The sequence below is a fragment of the Trachypithecus francoisi genome, unplaced genomic scaffold (genome assembly GCF_009764315.1).
Source record: "Trachypithecus francoisi isolate TF-2019V2 unplaced genomic scaffold, Tfra_2.0 Lachesis_group16, whole genome shotgun sequence".
Lineage (NCBI taxonomy): Eukaryota > Metazoa > Chordata > Mammalia > Primates > Cercopithecidae > Trachypithecus > Trachypithecus francoisi.
The window spans coordinates 15,867,046-15,890,081 of NW_022681461.1; the positions used below are offsets into that span (position 1 = coordinate 15,867,046).

The window sequence follows — 23,036 nt, forward strand, 5'->3', positions numbered from 1 at the left end:
GTGAGCCACCGCACCTGGCCTCATACTATTTCTCATATAGGAACCGAAGTATACTTTGGTTGTTTTGATTAAAGAAGAATTTTAAGGCCAGACGTGGTGGCTCATGCCTGTAACCCCAGCACTTTGGAAGGCCGAGGCGGGTGGATTGCTTAAGGTCAGGAGTTTGAGACCAGCCTGGCCAACATGGCGAAACCCCATCTCTACAAAAATACAAAAAATAGCCAGGTGTGGTGGCACATGCCTGTAATCCCAGCTACTCAGGAGGCTGAGGAAGGAGAATCGCTTGAACCTGCGAGGTAGAGGTTGCAGTGAGCCGAGATTGCACCACTGTACCTCAGCCTGGGCAACAGAGTGAGATCCTGTCCGCACCCCCCTACCAAAAAAAAGAAGAATTTTAGTAGGAACTGGATCATGTTTAGCTTTAAAACTCTGCCATGTTTCAGGTCCCCATACTTACCTGTCTTCTGTTTCATTCCCGTTCTTGGCCCTAGAGTTAGGCCCTATCTTAATGTGGTGTTTATCACCCCGATGCATTCTTCCCACTTCTGCTATATATGTCTGCTCAGATCGCCATCACAAAATACCACATAGTGGGTAGCTGAAACAACAGCTAGATACATACTCTTATGGACTGAATTGTGTTTCCCGCCAGATTCATACATTGAGGCTAGAAGCCGAAGATCAAGATGCCAGGAGGGTGGTTTGGGTTAAGGCCTCTCCTTCTGGCTTTTAGACAGCTGCCTTCCTGCTACGTTCTCTCATGGCCTTTCCTCTCTGGGCATTTAGGAAGACAGAAAGAGAGGACTCTGGTAGCTCTCCCTGTTTTTATAAGGACCCCAGTCCTGTGAGATTAGGGATTCACATTATGACCTCATTTAGCCTTCATCGCCTCCATATAGGCCTTATCTCCAATACAGTTACTTTGGGGGTTTGGGCCTCAATGTATGAATCTGGCGGGAAACACAATTCAGTCCATAAGAGTATGTATCCCTAAAATATAGGCAGGCAAATACATAGGCAGGTAGGCAGGTAGATAGATAGAGTTACACTGTGGTAAAAGATTATCTAACTATATTATATTTACATCAACTAATGAAACCTAAGGAAATTGCTATTAGTAATTTTCCACTTAATAGTTGTGCTATCCTCCACCAAAAACTCATGTTAATCATGTTTTTAAGAACTGTTTCCAAGCTCTAGTTTTAAAAAATCTACATGTGAATTCAAATTACAAAGTAGTAAAGTCACCTCGGAGACTTCATTATATGATTTACACAACATGATGGAAATTATGATTATACAATTTTATATTCTTCATCTTTATATCCATATACTTGAAATCTCTCCCATCTGAAATAAGTATTCTGTGATCATTCGAATTAAACTTCAAAATGTTTCTTAGTCCAGGCACAGTGGATTACACAGCTGTAATTCCAGCACTTTGGGAGGCCAAGGAGAGCAGATCACTTGAGCCCAGAAGTTTGAGACCAGCCTGGGCAACATGGTGAAACTTTGTCTCTACAAAAACTTAGCCAGGTGTGGTGCACACCTGAAGTCCCAGCTACTCAAGAGGCTGAGGTGGAAGGATTGGTTGAGCCCAGGAGGTAGAGGCTGCAGTAAGCCAAGATCGTGCCACTGCACTCCAGCCTGGGCAACATAGTGAGACCCTGTCCAAAAAAAAAAAACATATTTTTTAGAGGTGTAAGGATGGGATGAAGAGAAGTTGTAAATGTGTACAGAAATAGTTTTATAGAGAGACTACATTCTAGTATTCAATAGCACAGCAGGTTGACTATAGTTATCAATAATGTATTATATATTTCAAAATAGCTAGAATATTTGGAATGTTCCCAACACAAAGAAATGATATCTATTTGAGGTAAGAGATATCCCAATTATCCCAATTTGATCATTACACATTGAATGCATATAGAAAAATATCACCGGTACCCCATAAATAGGTACAATTATATATCTGTAAAAATGTTTTTTTAAGGAATGAAGCCAAGAACTTTATTTCTAATAAAAAGGAAATGTCTTTTTAAAAAACAAAATCCTTTATTTAAAATTAGGTGGATAGAGCACACCTGCAATCCAAGCGCTTTGAAAGGCCGAGGCAGGAGGATTGCTTGAGCACAGGAGCTGGAGACCAGCCTGGGTAACAGAGTGAGACCCCATCTCCACAAAATAAAATAATAAAAAAATTAGCCAGGCATAGTAACATGCACCCATAGTCCCAGCTACTTGGGAGGCTGAGTCGGGAGGATTGCTTGAGCCCAGAGATAGAGGCTGCAGTGAGCTGTGACTGTGCTGCTGCATTCCAGCCTGGGCAACAGAATGAGACCCTGTCTCAGAAGAAAAAAGAAAGAAAGAGAGAGAGAGGTAGAGAGAGAAGAAAGAGAATAGAGAGAGAGAGAGAGAAAGAAAGAAGAAAGAAGAAAGAAGAAAGAGAAAGAGAGAGAGAGAGAAAAAGGAAGGGGAAAGGAAAAGAAAAGAAAGAGAAAGAAAGAAGAGAACAAAGAGAAAGAAAGAAAGAGAGAGAGAGGGAGAGAGGGAGGGAGGGAAGGAGGGAAAAGAAAAGGAAAGAAAAGAGAAAATTATGTAGAGAAGAAAAATGTTCTTTTCAAACTCTTTTAACTATTCAAGTTTAGTGTAATGAAAAAAGTATAATCCATATCTGGCACTGGAGTCATCATATTTCTAGTAAATTGGTTAAATTTTCTTTCATTACACCTCTCAGAATTTTGTCCTTTTGGGGAAGGCAAACAACTCAGCCTCGGCAATACTCTGTCTCATTTAACAATCTATTTCAGTCTTATTCTTGGCAGTTACCAATGACCTGGCGCTGTTGACACATTTTCAGTGTGTGTGGCTATGTGTGAAATGCTGCCATGTTGCTATTTTCCTACACAGTTCTCCCCTTTGATCACCAACCTTGTCTTGTCTCCCACTCTCCCTTGCAGCTCTAATTGTTTTTTATTCCTTTGAAACCATCTGGAAAAAAAGAAGGTCCTTAAAGAATAGTCTCCTTTCCAGTCATTGCTGCCAACTTAGAAATATTTCAATTTGTTTCTTGCTGAGTATTTTTAGTTTGTTAAGAAGATTTTTTCTTCCCACCTAGCCAAGATTAGTTAAAACCTAGGTCTACCCAATTTTCCTCCAGCAGTAACATCCCAGGGCCCCCAGGTGTCACAGTGGGAGGATTACAGGATTTAAATCAAAACATTTTATTTTATTTCAAGTCATAATCCTACCACTTTCCCAGCTAGAGACCTTGGGCAGTCACAGCCACTCTGGGATTCAGTGTCCTCATCTGTAAAATGGGGGTGATCATACCACCTAGTTTTCAGGGTTGTTTGATGGATTAAATAAGTGAATGTACATGAATATCCCTTGAGAAGTGTAATGCAGTGATGTTAATGTTTGCTCAGTTCAATAAACATTTCTTTAACAACTAATAGGGGTGGCAAACTCAAAGGACTACAGGTAACAGGTAACGTAAATGCATGCAGCAGGCAGGGTTCCATGCCTCAAGGAGTGGGGAAGGTGTGTGTCTGGAGACCTTGAGCTCACAAGCCTGTCTGAGGACAATCTTGGCTCAGCTCCAGCCCACAGTTTCCATCTCAGAAAAAGATCTAGTGTTGGCCAGATGTTTTGATTTTTCAAGAAAAGCTAGAAAATATGATAATTTCAATATGAAATCTTTTCATTTTTAAATGTTGACAACTAATTTTTAACAATCCCTTTGTAGGTGAAAAAACAATACTCATCTACTAGCTGAATTTGCCACACAGACCTCCAGTTTTGCCTACTATGTGCCATATACTATGGGAAGCCCTAAGAATTCAAAGAAAAAATATATAGTCCATGGTGGACATGGAGATGCGACTGCCTTAATCCCCCTTTGAGAAAGGATGTGCTGCCCAGCTGCAGGGAGTGCTGTCAGCAGATGGCCCTCAGCTGTCAGCCTCTTCAGGTACTGCTTCAGCTGCAGAACTGCATCACTCATGGTCATGCCCTTCCTGGTTGGCCCATACCCAACAATGGGTGGTGGCAGGGGTGTAAAGACCTAGCTACCTCACACCAATTCAGAACAACGAAAGGCCATTCCAGCTCCAGAGCTCTTCACGGTGTCAGGTGAGATAGTTGTCAGGTTTGCATCAGAGCTTCACTTCACCTTAGGTCCATTCCTGTTTCCTTGTCTTCCTTTCCACAGGTGATGATCCAAAGGCCCACATACATATTTTGGTCACTAAACTCCATCTCAGAAGCAGCTTTCTGGGGAATCCAGCATGCAGCATGATCCTTGAACTCAGGGAACAATTTGTTTGATGAGCCAGGTGGACAGATGAATTCAATACTGTGTGAGAAGTGCTAGGATAGACACATAAAGAAAAAGCGATCGGAAGGGAGGAGAAGTACACCAATTCAATCAATGAGGCTCAAGTTCTTCCTGGAGTGAGTAATCTTGAGATAATTTTGAAGATTTATAAGCATATAAAGAAGGAAGAACAGGCCAGGCTCAGTGGCTCATGCTTGGGATTTAGCTCAGTGCTGCCAAATCCCAGCACTTTGGCAGTCCAAGATGAGAGGATCACTTCAGGCCAGGAGTTCAAGACCAGCCTAGGCAACATAGTGAGACCTTGTCTCTAAAAAAAAAAAGAAGAGAGAAGAAAGGAAAGTAGAAAGGAGAGAAAGAAGGAGGAGGAGGAAGAGGAGGAGGAAGAGGAGGAGGAGGAGAAGGAAGAGGAGAAGAGAGGAGGAGGAGGAGGAGGAGGAGGAACAGGTATTTCAGGCATAGCAAACACTGAAAGCAAGCAGTAAATAGACATCCAAGAAACAGACGCAATATACATGGAGGATCAGCAGCAGTTTGGTACTAACAGAGCTTAAAATGTTAAGCTGGGAATGGGCCTGAGATGAAGTTGAAGAGAAAGTTTTAACTTAAGAACTTAGCCTTGATTCGGTAGATAAAGTGAACTGAAAATTTTTCCTCCTAGTTTACTAAACACTTATTCATTCTTTCCTCCAATAAGCTTTATATGTTTGTCCTTCCTGGAGCCTATTTTCATTCAATAGGCATTCCTTGAGAAGTTTCATCTTCTATCATAGTTGAAAATCTAGACATGAGCATCCAACTCATCTCCACGTAAATGGCCCAAAGGAATCACAAATTCAACATGTCCAAAATCAAGTTCATCACCTGACTCTCCTACACCTCATCTTGCCAAATTTCCTACCTTACTGAATACTAGCACTGTCCATCCAATTGCTCAAGCTAGGGTCCTAAGCATCAGTCTTGGTTCCTTTCACTCCTTTACACTCCAAATTCAGTCTTTTTTAATGTGTCCTATAAATAATCTCACTTTAATATATTTCTGATCACTCCATAGCCAGTGCCACTTCTTTAGTTCAGTCAGAGCTCTTTACAGTTGGCTCATTTGCCCCTAGTCTTATCCCCTTTCAAGTCTATTCACCAAATAACTGCAAGAACAATCCCTCCAAAGCACACATATGATCATATCAAGCTTCAACCTAAAGTCCTCCAGGGGTCTCCGTAATCTTTGAGATAAAGTCCAAAGTTCTCAACAAAATTCATCATCTGATACTGACTTCACACTTTCTGCTTCACACACAATATATTACTTTCAATTCCTCCAGCTCTCTATGCCCTCTCTCACTCCAGAACTTGTACCAGCTTGCCCACATAGTCTGAAATTTCTTTCCCTGGCTGTCTCTCCTCTCCTTCTCTTCACCTGGCTAACCCCTGTTAGTCATTCAGGGATTAACATATGTGTTGCTTTCTCCACCACCTTTACCCCTATTATAAGCTAAGTGCTTTCTTTGTAATTTTGTCATTGCACCTATCAATCTGTACTTCTGTCTCTCTATCACAAGATACAACTGAATGCAGAGAATATATCTATTCATTTCCAAATGTCCAATGCTTAGCACAACATCACTTCCAAATAAATGAATGAATGAAATATATTTTATTTCTAAATGTTCCCTCTGATAGCAATGTGACTAATTGTTTCAAGAGGGAACTCACTAGAGGCCAAGAGACGTGTTATAAGAGGCAGTGATGACCTAAACCAGAAAAGCGGGAGTGGCAAAAAAGTAGCTATATGGAGAAATAGTTTACAGGTAAAATCAGCAGAATTGATGATTGGATATTGGGGCTAAGGGAAAGGTTATGGTATGAAATAATTTTTGGATTTCTGATTTGGGCACCAGGATAGCGATATCTTAACTAGGATACAATACGAGACGAGAAGCAGATTGGATAAAGGGCAAAACAACGATGAGTTTTAATGAGTTTGCTCAGGGCACGTTGAGGATGAAGTGCATATGGAAAGACCAAGTGGACTTATTTGGACTTTGGCATATGGAGTGAGGGGAGTAGTAAAAACCATAAATGAAATGGCATGATAAGCCAGGCGTGGTGGCGGATGCCTGTAGCCCCAGCTACTTGAGAGGCTGGAGAATGGTGTGAATCCAGGAGGCTGAGCTTGCAGTGAGCTGAGATCGCGTCACTGCACTCCAGCCTGGGTGACAGAGCAAGACTGTGAAAGAAAGAAAAAGAAAGAAAGAAAGAGAGAGAGAGAGAAAAAGAAAGAAAGAAAGAAAGGAAAGAAAAGAAAGAAAAAGAAAGAAAGAAAGAAGGAAGGAAGGAAGGAGGAAGGAAGGAAGGAAGGAAGAAGGAAGGAAGGAAGGAAAGGAAGGAAGGAAGGAAAAGAAAGGAAAGAGGGAGGGAGGGAGGGAGGGAGGGAGGGAAGGAAGGAAGAAGGAAGGAAGGAAGGAAGGAAGGAAGGAAGGAAGGAAGGAAGGAAGGAAGAAAGAAAAAGAAAGAAAGAAAGAAAGAAAGAAAGAAAGAAAGAAAACAAAGTAAGAAAGAAATGGCATAGTGAGGGCGAACGCGGTGGCTCACACCTGTAATCCCAGCACTTTGGGAGGCTGAGGTAGGCGGATCACCTGAGGTCAGGAGCTTGAGACCAGCCTGACCAACATGGAGAAACCCTTTCTCTACTAAAAATACAAAATTAGCTAAGCATGGTGGCACATGCCTGTAATCCCAGCTACTCAGGAGGCTGAGGCAGGAGAATCGCTTGAACCCGGGAGGAGGAGGATGATGTGAGCCGAGATCGTGCCATTGCACTCCGGCCTAGACAACAAGAGCAAAACTCCATCTCAAAAAAAAAAAAAATGGCATGGGGGAATAGTTGGTGTAAGGAAGAGGTCAAGCACAGTGCCCTGGGAACATCAACTTTGTTACAGGGTGGGCTAGATTTCTTCTTTTTGCCCCCTCCAGATCCACTGTCCATCCCACCCCAGGAGACTGACCTATATGGACTACACCAATGGGCTTCCTTGCCCTCTAGTTTTGCTTTGGTTTAGTTCATGAGAAAGACTACCAGTAGACAGAAGGAGAGAGGAGAATGACATCCAGGTATTTATTCTCCAGCTCACTCTCTGCTTCATCCCTTTACCAACTACCTCTCCAAGTTCCAGCAATGGCCCTCCCTATCTATCAGGGCCAGGTATGGTAAGGAAGCCTCGCTGATACTGGCCAGGGGTACTGTCCTGGTCCTTCTTACTTTTCCTAAGCCATACACACTTTTTAAATAACTCTTTTATTAAAATCTCCCCAATTACGGCCAGGCGCGGTGGCTCATGCCTGTAATCCCAGCTCTTAGGGAGGCCGAGGTGGGCAGATCACCTGAGGTCGGGAGTTGGAGACCAGCCTGACCAACATGGAGAAACCCCATCTCTACTAAAAATGCAAAATTAGCCAGGCATGGTGGCACATGTCTGTAATCCCAGCTACTCCAGAGGCTGAGGCAGAAGAATCACTTGAACCCAGAAGGCAGAGGTTGCGGTGAGCCGAGATTGTGCCACTGCACTTCAGCCTGGGCAACAAGAGTGAAACTCTGTCTCAAAAAATAATAAATAAATAAATAAATAAATAAAATCTCCCCAATTATTCAGCTTGAAAATGTCATCATTTTCGTAAAGAGACCCTGAGTGATAAACAAAGGATGCTAGGAAAGAGAGGCAAACTAATCTGATAAACGAACTCTATCACGGTGCCTTAGTAGATTACTCTTCCCAAGTAAACAGAGTTATCTGAAAACTAAAGAATAACCCTAAAAGTGGAAATTTCAGGCACCAGGACGAAGGAGGAAGTGGTTGATAGCTAGAATAAATGTAACGGCAAACAACTTGGAAATTCTTAAGGATTAAATTCCAACGAGGCATATTCCAAAGGGCTAAATAACTCTACATATAAGTCACTTCTAAGTGCCTGTGGTGACATAGTCTCATATTATAATAAACTTTGTAAGAGTTAATAATGGCAGGGGTTCCAAATAACTGAGTATAAAATACTGGTGTGTGGGGGATGGATCTAAAAGGATAGCAATCTTGCTAATTTAATGGGATCCAATTAATGGGGTCCAACAGCTGAGCATCAACATAGCACAAAAGATATGCAAAAATATTAAGAGAAATTCAGCTGTCTGCTCCATTGGAACCACAATGAAGTAATATTAACATATTCGGTTGTATTAAAGATAGGATTTTGACATACATGTATATGGCCTCAACATTATTTTGAATACATTCAAGCTGGACAGTGGCCTTTATTGGAGTTCTTCAGATTGTAAAATGTAGGTCACACTGACTCTGGGCCAGTTCTGTGATATCCCCTTCCCTGTCTGTATCCTCCTGGTCATCTTTACTGCTCCACAATGTATGACTCACTTCCTACATAAGTCCTCTAAACAGATTCTACTTCATTCTAGGCAGCTGTTGTCGTAGCGACAACCCCTCAGGACCCTTATACTGCCAGCTTGTTGATGGTAATTGGCTAGATTGCAAATTTAATTTGTTTTTCTATGATTTAGCCAATCAACGCTGCAAGAATGCAGAAAAAAAAATAGTGGGGGCAACTCAAGAACAATTAAAATGTCAGCTGGGCACAATAGCTTGTGCCTGTAATCTTGTGATTCCGGAGGATCAATTGTGGTCAGGAGTTTGAGGCTGCAGAGAGCTATGATGGTACCAGTGCACTTTAGCCTGGGTGTCAAAGTGAGACCCTGTCTCTAAAAAAAAATTCCTTTTTGTTTTTTGAGACGGAGTCTTGCTATGTCGCCCAGGCTAGAGTGCAGTGGTGCGATCTTGGCTCACTGCAAGCTCCGCCTCCTGTGTTCATGCTATTCTCCTGCCTCAGCCTCCTGAGTAGCTGGGACTATAGGCGCCCGCCACCACGCCTGGCTAATTTTTGGTATTTTTAGTAGAGACAGGGTTTCACTGTGTTAGCCAGGATGGTCTCGATCTCCTGACCTCGTGATCCGCCCGTCTCGGCCTCCCAAAGTGCTGGGATTACAGGCGTGAACCACCGTGCCCAGCCAAAAAAAAATTGTTTTAAGGAATAATTAAAATGTCAACGTGTTTAGAAAGAGACCTATTCGTAATGCAAATATGAAATACTTTTGATGTTGATATTCAGGTCATTAGAACTCAGTGTCAATCACGGCGTTAGAATTTTGCTTTGACTTACCAATGAGGCAAAAAAAAAAAAGGCAGCAGACCCAGAGCTTGTTTCCCCTACTTATCTCAAGTCAACAATCTAAAATCAAAGAAAAATCCCGAACTTCGAAATAACTCTAAAGTTCACCTCTTCTAACTTGCTTCTCCATTTGCTAACATCTTGTATGATGTCCCTGACAAAGTCACTTGTTCATGCATTCAACAGACACAAATTGAGCACCTGTTCTTGCCAAGCACCACTTATTTAACTCCAAAGATGAAAGCACTTTGGTTGCTACTTCCAAGAAACTCACACTAAGCCTGTCCTTGAATGGTGACTTCATGACATAAATCGTTATGATCAAGTTCTCTTGAATTGAAATTGCCTTTGCACTACTTCCAGAAGAGAAAATTTGGTTCTGTCTTCAAATATTTTTAGGGAGTATTAAGTTTTTGTGCTGTCCACTCTGACCTCAAGATTTTTTGGCAAAACATACGAAGTTCACTCAATTACTCCTCATATGATTTAGCATCTAAAACACTCAGAGCCCTGGTCACACTCCTCTAAACACATTCAGGTTTGTCAAAGCCCCTCTTAAAGTGAGGAGATCAAAATAGAAAATGTATCACATTTCTATTTCTATTTTCTAGAATGACCTGGTTACTGACTTTTTTTTTTTTTTTGAGACGGAGTCTCACTCTGTCGCCCAGGCTGGAGTGCAGTGGCCGGATCTCAGCTCACTGCAAGCTCCGCCTCCTGGGTTTACGCCATTCTCTCGCCTCAGCCTCCCGAGTAGCTGGGACCACAGGCGCCCGCCATCTCGCCCGGCTAATTTTTTGTATTTTTTTAGTAGAGACAGGGTTTCACCGTGTTAGCCAGGATGGTCTCGATCTCCTGACCTCGTGATCCGCCCGTCTCGGCCTCCCAAAGTGCTGGGATTACAGGCTTGAGCCACCGCGCCCGGCCTTTTTTTTTTTTTTTTAATCTTAGACGGAGTTTCACTCTTGTTGGCCAGGCTGGAATGCAATGGTGCGATCTCGGCTCACTGCAACCTCCGCCTCCCGGGTTCAAATGATTCTCCTGCCTCAGCCTGCCGAGTAGCTGGGATTACAGGCACGCACCACCACACCTGACTAATCTTGTATTTTTAGTAGAGATGGGGTTTCTCCATGTTGGTCAGGCTGGTCTCTAACTCCTGACCTCAGGTGATCTGCCCACCTTGGCCTCCCAAAGTGCTGGGATTACAGGCGTGAGCCACTGCACCCGGCTGGATACTGACTTCTTCTAATGCAACTACAATTCCTTGGCCTTTGAAAACACTTCTGTCATTCTGCTGTATGAGCATGGTCTTTGGAGTCAGACCCAAGTTCATATAGATAGATGATTTTGTAATCTTGAACAAGTTGCTTCACGTCTCTGAACCCTAACTTCATCTGTGAAACAGAGATAATCATTATTTCCTTATAGATTTTTTCGGTGAGGGTGAAAATATACGACGTGTAAAGCTCCTTAGCACAATACTTGGTACATAGTAGATGCTCAAAAAATTGCCATTGGGCTGGGCGTATTGGCTCACACCCAGCACTTTGGGAGGCTGAGGTGGGCAGATCACTTGAGGTCAGGAGTTCAAGACCAGCCTGGCCAACATGGTGAAACTCCATCTCTACTAAAACTACAAAAATTAGCCAGGCATAGGGCTGCATGCCTATAGTCCTAGCTACTAGGGAGGCTGAAGCACAAGAATCTCTTGAACCTGGGAGGCAAATGTTGAAGTGAGTAGAGAGAGCACCACTGCACTTCATCTCAAAAAGAAAAAAAAAATTGCTAATTGATGCCCTTAATATCATTTTTATTTTCACAGACACAGAAATTGCTTTATTTTTGAAACAGAGTCTCTCTTTGTCACCCAGGCTGGAGTGCAATGGTGCGATCTTGGCTCACTGGAACCTCTGCCTCCTGAGTTCAAGTGATTCTCCTGCCTCAGCCTCCCAAGTAGCTGAGACTACAGGTGCCCATCACCATGCTCGGGTAATTTTTTTTGTATTTTTTAGTAGAGACGGTGTTTCACTGTGTTGACCAGGCTGGTCTTGAACTGCTGATCTCAGGTGATCCGCCCACCTCGGCCTCCCAGTGCTGGGATTACAGGTGTGAGCCACCGCACCCAGCCTTGTTTTTAATTTTCCACAGAAACTGACATCAAATTCAGTCCCATCCTTCCTTTATTCAACTGATTTTCTCCCTGACATTTCAGACTTCACGTTTGTTATTGTAACAGTTCATGTGTGTTCATCTTCTCTTCCCAGAGTATTGAGATTTTCTTTAGATTTGAATACTGTTGTGTCACCTGCAGATCGGATACACCTGACCTTTAAGTCTTCATCCTGGTTACTGATAACGCTGCAAATAGAGGGACCAAGGACAGACAGCCCCATGACACACTAGGAGACCTTCATCAGGTTTATGCCTGTTCCCAGTTTTCAGCAGTTGTTTAATGAGTTGTGAATAGATGTGCTGCACTGACACCTTACACAAATGCTATTATCGTTCCACAAGCACATTCTAAGAGATAAACTGGAGGATCAATTTGTCTCTGGTATCCCCCAAATCTATTTGCCTAGTAACTCTGTTACATAAGAAAATATCTGCTATGATTTAATGAATTTATGCTGGCTCTCGATGCTCATTTTCTTTTCTAATTATGTATAAGTCATCTCTCTAATAATTCACCGTATGTCTTTTCCTCCTCTTCCTTCTTTGTATTAAGCAAAATAATAATGGATCCCGAAATATGTCCATATCCTAATGCCAGCCTGTGAAATTGTTCTTTCTGTGACAAAGGGACCTTATGGATGAGATTTTAAGGCTAAGGACTTTGACATAAGGAGAGCAGCCTGAATTATCCAATTACTGAATCCAATTACATAATTACATGAGTCTTTTTTTTTTTTTCAGACTGGAGTCTTGCTCTGTTGCCCAGGCTGGAGTGCAGTGGCATGATCTCAGCTCACTGCAACCTCTGCCTCCCGACTCAAGCGATTCTCATGCCTCAGCCTCCCAAATACCTGGGATTATAGGGGCCTGCCTGGTTAATTTTTGTAATTTTTAAAGTACAGATGGGGTTTTGCCATGTTGGCCAGACTGGTCTTGAGCTCCTGGCCTCAAGTGATCTGCCTGCCTCGGTTCCCCAAAGTGCTGGGATTACAGGTGTGAGCCACTGCACCCGGTCTAATCACATGAGTCTTAAGAGCAGAGAACCTTTTTCAGCTGTGGTCAGGGGGTGATCAAGTTCCCTGAGGGAGGTGCAATGTCACTGGCCACATGCCAAGGAAAGTGGGCAGTCTTTAGAAGTCAGAAAAGGCAGAAAACAGATTCTCCTCTACAGCCTCCAGAAAGGAATGCAGCTGTGCTAAAACTTGATTCAGCCCAGTGAGACCTGTGTTGGACTTCTGGTCTTCAGAACCATAAAATAATAAATCTGTGTTGTTTGAAGCCCCCAAAGTGCTAACTTGTTATAGCAGCCATAGGAAACTAATACCTTCTCATCATCTTTCTCTCGCTCTTTTGTGAATTCATACTTTGAGTTAACATGGATTTTTTTTTTCAATTTCACTTTTGGCCAATTGGGGCTTAATTTGGCCATGACATAGGAGACCAGAATAAGTCTGGTGAATAGCAGGAAGTCATCAGTTAATCTCTCAATAACAAATCATTCTTGGCCGGGCGCGGTGGCTCACGCCTGTAATCCCAGCACTTTGGGAGGCCGAGACGGGCGGATCACGACGTCAGGAGACCGAGACCATCCTGGCGAACACCATGAAACCCCGTCTCTACTAAAAAAATACAAAAAACTAGCCGGGCGAGGTGGCGGGCGCCTGTGGTCCCAGCTACTCGGGAGGCTGAGGCAGGAGAATGGCGGGAACCCGGGAGGCGGAGCTTGCAGTGAGCTGAGATCCGGCCACTGCACTCCAGCCTGGGTGACAGAGCGAGACTCCGTCTCAAAAAAAAAAAAAAAAAAAAACAAATCATTCTTGTCTCTCTATTCACATAGGTTGCAATGACATGTCTGTGTAGCAAAACTTTGTTGGAATGGTAAGCACTATGACTACATAACTGTATTTCTTTTGTGACACAAGTTCTCGTTTACTTATTGAGACTGAAGTGGTGTGAATATGGCTCACTGCAGCTTCAACCACGTGGGCTTAAGTGGACTCCGCCCACCTCAGCCTTCCAAGCAGCTGGGATGACAGGTGCACCACCACACCTGGCTAATTTTTTGCTTGGTTGTAAAGAGGAAGTCTCACTTTTTGCCCAGGCTAGTCTTGAACTCCTGGACTCAAGTGATCCTCCTGCCTCAGCCTCCCAAAGTGCTGGGATTACAACTATATTTCTTTTTTTAAAAAAATCTAAAAATTCATCTAGTCTTCACTCCCTTGCACTTCTGATATAAATCAACAAAATTTGATGTGGTTTTACTAAATATATTCTATGCTTAAAACCTGTACAATTATGTTATTGTGGAAGCTACACTTGTGAGCCAGAGCCCAACTCTGTCACTTACCAGTTTGTGACTTTCAATAGTTATTTCTTTCTGCACCTCAGTTTTCATACCTAGAAAAATAAGGACATTTGATGAGATAATCTCTAAAGTCTCTTTTTTTTTTTTTTTTTTGAGATGGAGTCTGGCTGTGTCGCCCAGGCCTGGAGTGCAGTGGCGCGATCTCGGCTCACTGCAAGCTCCGCCTCCTGGGTTCATGCCATTCTCCCACCTCAGCCTCCTAGTAGCTGGGACTACAGGCGCCCGCCACCACGCCCGGCTAATTTTTTTTTTGTATTTTAAGTAGAGATGGGGTTTCACCGTGTTAGCCAAGATGGTCGATCTCCTGACCTCGTGATCCGCCCGCCTCGGCTCCCAAAGTGCTGGGATTACAACTATATTTCTTTTTTTAAAAAAATCTAAAAATTCATCTAGTCTTCACTCCCTTGCACTTCTGATATAAATCAACAAAATTTGATGTGGTTTTACTAAATATATTCTATGCTTAAAACCTGTACAATTATGTTATTGTGGAAGCTACACTTGTGAGCCAGAGCCCAACTCTGTCACTTACCAGTTTGTGACTTTCAATAGTTATTTCTTTCTGCACCTCAGTTTTCATACCTAGAAAAATAAGGACATTTGATGAGATAATCTCTAAAGTCTCTTTTTTTTTTTTTTTTTTGAGATGGAGTCTGGCTGTGTCGCCCAGGCCTGGAGTGCAGTGGCGCGATCTCGGCTCACTGCAAGCTCCGCCTCCTGGGTTCATGCCATTCTCCCACCTCAGCCTCCTAGTAGCTGGGACTACAGGCGCCCGCCACCACGCCCGGCTAATTTTTTTTTTGTATTTTAAGTAGAGATGGGGTTTCACCGTGTTAGCCAAGATGGTCGATCTCCTGACCTCGTGATCCGCCCGCCTCGGCCTCCCAAAGTGCTGGGATTACAGGCTTGAGCCACCGCGCCCGGCCTAAAGTCTCTTTCTTACCCTAAATTGCCGTGTTTTATCAGAGTATGGACCCAAAAAAAAAAAAAAATTGTCCCTGTTTCTTTGCCAAAAGGATAAACTGATTAAAATACATTATTTCCTTTATTTGTTCATGTCAGTCCATTTACATGAAATGCACTCTCCTTCTCCTTTATTTTCTTTTGCCACTTATATTTCCAGCTAGTAAAATACTCCTCTGCTTTCAAGTCCCAAATCAAATGCCACTTCTCATGAAAACTTCCTTGATCACAGCATCAGGAGTTAATCTTGCTCTCCTCTGAAATACTACAGCACTCATTTCCTGTAGGCTTCTCACACACTGAGTTCTTCTCCTTTGTTGCCATGTCTTGCCACTCCAACCACACTGCAGCCTCCTGGAGATGGGACCATGTTCCTTGTCTGCCAATCACAAGTGTTGAGTAAATATCCTGGCCGGGTGCAGTGGCTCACGCCTGTAATCCTAGTACTTTGGGAGGCCCAGGTGGGTGGATCACTTGAGGTCAGGAGTTCAAGACCAGCCTGGCCAACATGGTGAAACCCTGTCTGTGCTAAAAATACAAAAATTAGCTGGGTGTGATGGTACGCGCCTGTAATCCCAGCTACTCGGGAGTCTGAGGCAGGAGAATCGCTTGAACCCAGGAAGCAGAGGGTGCATATCATCTCCTATCTCTCCTTTTCCTTTAACTTTTCCAGCTTCAGTCTATCAGCTCAATTGTCTCCCATTTGATTAAAAAAAAAAAAAGAAAAAAAATTCCTCCAAAGGCCCCATATCCGACTCCAGCCCCATCCCTGGATCTCCCACTGTCACATGTCATGGAGGAGTGGAGGTGTGTACATCCACCCCCTCTATTCCACCACCTCCTCCTTGTGCTTCTGCCCACTGCTATCTGCCTTCCATCCCATCACTCCACAGAACATACTTCTCCCAAGGCTACCAATGCCCCCAACTCACTGTAGACAGTGGACACTATACTTATCCTCTAGGCATCACTTTCTGCTATTGACCAAGAGCTCCTTCCTGAAACCCTTTCTTCCATGGCCCTCCGTGGCAGGACGCAGCTCTTTCTGCCTGGATGCTCCTTCAGTCTCCAGCGCCTGTTCTCCCTCCGTCATTCACCTCCTGCACACTTACCATCCTTAGAGTTCTATCCTGGGCCTTCTGCTGCACTTGGTCTACAGGTTTCCTTGTACCCCTTCCATCCTCAAAGCATCCATCGTCATACAAAAGAGCAAATTAGACTAGCAAGGCCTTTGATCTCCAGAAGTTTACAACCTAATATGCAAACACAGACCACAAACAAGCAAACGAATAAATCCTAAGATAATTTCAGACAGTGATAAGTGCAATGAGGGAAATAATTAACTGGAGGAGGATATTTTAGGAAGGGGGGTGAGAGAAGGCTTCTCTGAGGAGGTGACACAGAAGCTGAAAAAAAAATACCTCTGATTACAAAGAGCCAGTTCTGAGATGAACCAAGGAAAAGCATTTCAGGCAAAGGGAATTTACAAGTGAGAAGGTCCTGAGATGGAAAAGATTCTGCCCTGTTTCAGAGAGACAATAGGAGGTCATGGCATTTGATGAGGTGGCAGCAGGACGCTGGAGTCCAATGCAAACAGCCTTGGAGGCTGAGATGAGGAATTTGGATTTTCGTCTAAGTGCACAGAACAGCTATAGGTGATTGCAGCAGTCATTCCTATGAATTTCCTACAAAAGCCAAGTGTTTTTTAAAATGCAGGTCTGTTCTTATTACTGCCCTGAGGAAATCTCCCCAGTAGCTTCCTATACTCTTAGGAAGGTCTGAACCCTTGAAATGACCTCCAAGGGCAATCATGCCTGCTGCGATCACTGCCTATATCCAGGCCTGTCCTTGCCACAACCTCCTTGCCATTCATATGCTAACTACACTCTAGTAGCTTTAGGTCCTTGGACACATTGGGCTCACAGTAAACTTCAGACAGTGCTGTCCAAGAGAAATATACTGTGAACCACATTTTTAATTTTAAGCTTTCTAGTAGTCACATTATGCAAATAGAAAGAAACAGGTGAAACTAGTTTTTTGTTTGTTTGTTTGTTTTTGAGACAGGGATTCACTCTGTCACCTAGGCTGGAGTTCAGTGGTGCCATCTCAGCTCACTGCAACCTCTGCCTCCTGGGTTCAAGCAGTCTTCCCAGCTCAGCCTCCCAAGTAGCTGGGATTACAGGTATGTGCCACCATGCCTGGCTAATTTTTGTGTTTTTTTGTAGAGCCCTATTAATGGGATTTGTAGTGTTCACCTGGTTGAAGGGATCACCTGGTTGAAAAGCAAAGACCATAGAGATAGGACCTCTTGTCAGTGTCAGGAGACATAAGGTGCACCTTTCGCTGTTGTTCTCTTGACAGATGCGTTGTTATATAAGTAATGCATTTACTTGTTACAAAATTCAAAAGGTACAGATATGAAGAGTAAGTCTTTCTTCATCCCAGTTTCTAAGCCATACCGTTTCTGGAGACTACAAATATTACTCATTTCTGATATTTACTTCTGTTCTCTTCTAATGGAAAAAAAATCATCTTACAGACTAACATTTTTCAGTTTTCTCAATAATGCGAAGAATGAAAGAACCAACAACCCTTCCTTAGAAGGCACCCTTTGGACTATTATCTGCTCTCGGGCATGTGCTACAGAATTAATGGATTTCTGTACTTTCATTTAAATGGGGAAGCAATAGAATTTGGAACTGAATTTTTTTTTTTTTTTTTTGCTATGGGAATTGAAATATTTTTATCCAAACAATTATCCTTAGTTGAGGTCTTTTCCACTGAAATATTACTAATCACTAAATGGAGTGGACAATTCTTTTTTTTTTTTTCTTTTTTTGAGACGGAGATTCGTTCTTGTTGCCCAGGTTGGAGTGCAATGGCACAGTCTCGGCTCACTGCAACCTCTGGCTCCCGGGTTCAAGTGATTCTCCTGCCTCAGCCTCCCAAGTAACTGGGATTACAGGCGCCCGCCACTACGCCTGGCTAATTTTTGTATTTTTAGTAGAGACGGGGTTTCACCATGTTGGCCAGGCTGGTCTTGAACTCCTGACCTTGGGTGATCTGCCTGCCTCAGCCTCCCAAAGTGCTGGGATTACAGGCATGAGCCGCTGCACTCGGCTGGAGTAGACAATTCTTTAGACTTACATATCACTGGCCGTGTAAGGAGCATTAAATGCCCAAGTCCATCCTTTTACATGCGTAAGTGTTAGGTATGATTCAGTCTATGTCTAAGAGGGAAATCTTCAATACAAAATGCCTTGACCAGTCAGGAACTGTGGCTCACACCTATAATCCCAGCACTTTGGGAGGCCAAGGTGGGAGGGTCATTTAAGCCCAGGAGTTTGAGACCAGCCTGGGCAACATAGGGAGACCCCATCTCTACAAAATATAAAAAATAAAAAACAAACAAAAAAAAACCAAAATGATTTGACCAAGGCTGAAAGGTCATGAAGGGAACACTTTTAGGCATGTGATTATTGATTTTTATTTATATTCCATTCCGGTCTCCACAGCCCCAACCCCTTGCTTGTATCTCTCTGGGCCTAGCAAAGCCTCAGCAGACCCTACAAAAGAGAAGTGGAGCCAGAAACCAAAAGATTCTCAGAGCCCTTATGCCCTGACTCTTCCTGTCCCCTCTTCCCCACCTTTGGCCACCCAGGTAGCTGGAGAAGAGGTTCTAAAAGAACGCACAGTTGGTTCTGGCCGTCTGAAAAAAAAATGTCTGTTAAAGGTACATTTGAAAAATTGATTAAAAAAAAAAAAAAAAAGAAAAAAGAAAAAAAAGGCCAGGTGTGGTGGCTCAGGCCTGTAATCCCAGCACTTTGGGAAGCCAAGGCAGGTGGATCACGTGACGTCAGGAGTGTGAGACCAGCCTGGCCAACATGGCGAAACCCGTCTCTAATAAAAACACAAAAGTTAGTCAGGCATGGTGGTGGGTGCCTATAATCCCAGCTATTCAGGAGGCTGAGGCAGTAGAATAGCTTGAACCCAGGTGCCAGAGATTGCAGTGAGCCGAGATTGTGCCACTTCACTCCAGGCTGGGTGAAAGAGTGAAACAAAGTTTCAAATAAATAAATAAATTGGTTAAAATCTTTCAGATTTTGCTGTTTGAATGGCATGTGTGTGTGTGTGTGTGTGCGTGCCTGTGTGTGACAGGGTCTTGCTCTGTTGCCCAGGCTGGAGTGCGGTAGCCCAATCTTGGCTCATTGCAATCTCTGCCTCCTGGGTTCAAGCGATTCTCGTGCCTCAACCTCCCCAGTAGTTAGAACCACCGGCACTCACCACCATACTCGGCTAACTTTTGTATTTTCAGTAGAGACGATGTTTCACTATGTTGGCCATGCTGGTCTTGAACTCCCAGGCTCAAGTAATCCGCCTGCCTTGGCCTCCCAAAGTGCTGGAATTATAGGCATGAACCACAATACCTGGCCTTAAATGGCACATTTTTATAGACTTTTGCTGTTGTTGTTGTTGTTGTTGTTGTTTTGAGACAGAGTTTCACTCTTACTGCCCAGGCTGGAGTGCAATGGTGTGATCTCAGCTCACTGCAACCTCTGCCTCCTGGGTTCAAGCAATTCTCCTGCCTCAGCCTCCCGAGTAACTGGGATTACAGGCATGTGCCACCATGCCCGACTAACTTTTGTATTTTTACTAGAGACAGGGTTTTGCTGTGTTGGCCAGGCTGGTCTTGAACTCCTGACCTCAGGTGATCCACCCACCTCAGCCTCCCAAAGTGCTGGGATTACAGGCTTGAGCCATCGTGCCTGGCTGCTGTTGTTGAGACTGAGTCTCACTCTGTTGCCCAGGCTGGAATGCAGTGGCGCCATCTCGGCTCACTGCAAACTCTGCCTCCCGGGTTCATGCCATTCTCCTGCCTCAGCCTCCTGAGTAGATGGGACTACAGGCGCCCACCACCTCGCCTATCTCTTTATTTATTTATTTATTTTTGTATTTTTTAGTAGAGACGGGGTTTCACCGTGTTAGCCAGGATTGTCTCCATCTCCTGACCTTGTGATCCACCTGCCTCAGCCTCCCAAAGTGCTGGGATTACAGGCGTGAGCCACTGCGCCTGGCCTTTTATTACAAAATTAACTTAGCAATATGAATAAGGAATCTCAAAAATGTCCGTTAAAGGGACTGGCCTAGGAATACCATTTCTTTGAATATATCTTAAGGAAATCACCCAAACATGGAAAAGTTTCAAGTACAAATATGTTTATCACAGTGTTATTTACAATAGCAAATAATTGTCATATGCTGAAAAGGTCAAGTAATGGCAATACAATAATTTGAAATAATATTACTAAGATTATATGTTAATTTATAACAAAGCTGATGTCATAATTAATACAAAACAAAAAGATAAATACATAGAAAGTACAGCATAGAAAGTGGGACGAAGAAAGACTTACTATTCACTTGTGTACCTTTTGAATTTTGTAACAAGTACACAGTATAAGATTAAAAGAAAATATAAACAAAAAGTCCCTTGGGTCATTAGGCAATGGGTAAACTTTTGCCTTTACTGTATCAGATATATAAATACATTAAATAATGTGTTTGAGGATACATCATGTGGGAAAAATGAAGCAGAGAAAGAGAAGGGGAAGCACTGGAGGGGTAGGGTTTACAATTTTTGTTTGTTTGTTTGTTAGTTTGTTTGAGATGGAGTTTCACTCTTGTTGCCCAGGCTGGAGTGCAATGGCACGATCTTGGCTCACTGCAACCTCCGCCTCCTGAGTTCAAGCGATTCTTCTGCCTCAGCCTCCCACATAGCTGGGATTTCAGGCATGCGCCACCACGCCCGGCTAATTTTGTATTTTTAGTAGAGAGAGGGTTTCTCCATGTTGGTCAGGCTGGTCTCCAACTCCCGACCTCAGGTGATCCGCCTGCCTCAGCCTCCCAAAGTGCCGGGATTATAGGCGTGAGCCACTGTGCCCGGCCTAGGGTTTACAATTTCATACAGAGTGGTCAGGAAGGCATCACTGCCAACATGAGATTTGAGAGAAGACTTGAGCCAAGGGAGGCAGGCAGCCACTGGGTGTCTAGGGAAGAGCTTCCCAAGCAGTGGGAAAGGAAGTGCAAAGGTCCCGAGGCAGGAGTAGGCCTGGTGTGTTCCAGGAGCAGGGAGGGGTCAGTGCAGCTGCAGCAGTGGGAGCCGTGGAGACGCTGGAGAGGCACAGGGGCTGGTGCAGGGCCTGCTGGTCAGGGGGCCTTTGGCAGTCACTCTGAGAGAGCGAGGAGCCATTAGCAGGTGGGAAGAAGAGGAGCAACAGGCTCAGGCTCAGGCTTGAGCAGCCTCCCTCTGGTTGCAGGTTGAGAATGGACAGAGGGATTGGCAGGAGCTGGGAGCTGTGGCTGTCATCCAGGCAGCTGAGAAATGGTGACGGGACCAGGCACTAAGAGTAGAGGGAGTAAAAGCAATTGAACTCTGGATATATTTTGAAGGTAGGGCCTCTGGTGCTGTTAACAAGTTGCCAACATAAATTGCATAAAACTCAAACATGGGTCAGTGCGGTGGCTGACGCCTATAATCCCAGCACTTTGGGAGGCCAAGGCGGGTGGATTATCTGAGGTCAGGAGTTCAAGACCAGCCTGGCCAACATGGTGAAACCCTGTCCCTACTAAAAATACAAAAAATTAGGCATGATGGTGGAAGCCTGTAATCTCAGCCACTTGGGAGGCTGGGGCAGGAGAATCACTTGAACCCAGTAGGCGAAGGCTGCAGTGAGTCAAGATTGTGCCATTGCACTCCAGCCTGGGCAACAAGAGTGAAACTCTGTAAAAAATCAAAACAAAACAAACAAACAAACAAAAACCTCAAATATACTTTCCTCTTTCCTGAAACTTCTTTGGAAACAGCCTATGATGGAGTGCTGAGGGAATAATGTGTGACTGTCTTTAGGGGAAAGACATTCTCATGGACCTCTGATGTCATCCTAAGTGATTTTTATTAAAACGTTATAATATATATAAACTTAAAACTAGATATAAAGAATGTTTGCATATAGACATCATGCCACAATAAAACTAAAACAAACTTACAGGTCAACAAATGTAGGAAAGTCATACAATTCAAATGAATACTTTTAATTTAATGGAACAAATACAGAATGCTCACTCCCCTCAACAGCGTGAAAGTGGTGCTCCCTGTCCAGGCTCTCCTGAGTTCAGCCTGCTGGCCTCATGCTTCGCAGTGACTCAATGCTTCCACTGCTTGTCTCTATTTACGTTACGCAGAACCTTCCTTTGTACATCCTGTGATGAGGTCATCGGGCCTTCACTTGGTGAGAACACAACATTCACATGTCTGTGTGTTTTGTTTTTTTTAAATCATTTACAATGATTTTTCTGACAAAGAAACTGTCACTCCCTGTCACCAAGAAAATCTTACACACAGATAAAAATGCAGGCCCCGAAAGTATGTGGAAGTTCTCCGTTAAGTTGATCAGCCAAATGAACCAAAATATGTTGATCTTCCCTGATTATTAGCATCAAAATGAAAATACAAAATTGAATTCTCATAGAGAACTCAAGGCCCCTTGAGAATATGACTGAAGACTTTCAAGGATCTTCAGATCTTAATTTGAGAAATATAAATGAAGTGAAAAAGGTCCTTGATTAAAAGTCAAAAAAATCTGGATAAAAATTGGAGCCCTAAGATTTACAGCGAGTGGGCCTGGGATGTTTACCTCATAGATCTGTTAGAAAGATTAGCGATGATCTGATAAAAATTATTTCTGAAATCATCTTAGAACGTGTTAGAAGATGCCTTGGCCAAGTATCCTGGAAAACAGTATGAGAGTAAGTGATAGGTGCGTGACAGCGGGCACTGCTGTCCCAGGGAATAAGAGGAAAGAAAAGGGGAAAGGCCTGTTGTTCTGTCATCATTATGGATAAGAATATTCCAACCTTCCCTTGCCCCTGTCAGGGGGTTCAGATTTTGAAAATAATTAGAAAAAA

At 43.5% G+C, this 23,036-nt stretch overlaps 1 long non-coding RNA gene across 1 annotated transcript in view; it reads right to left on the reverse strand.

Annotated features, from left to right (window-relative positions):
- Positions 1-3,688: 3,688 nt before the first annotated feature.
- Positions 3,689-23,036, reverse strand: part of LOC117098428 — a 56,921-nt gene continuing 37,573 nt past the window's right edge. Inside the window, exons 7-9 of the long non-coding RNA XR_004443401.1 lie at positions 16,184-16,324; positions 14,641-14,690; positions 3,689-4,374 (exon numbers count right to left, since the gene is read on the reverse strand). This is a non-coding gene — a long non-coding RNA (uncharacterized LOC117098428). The remainder of the gene's footprint in view (positions 4,375-14,640; positions 14,691-16,183; positions 16,325-23,036) is intronic.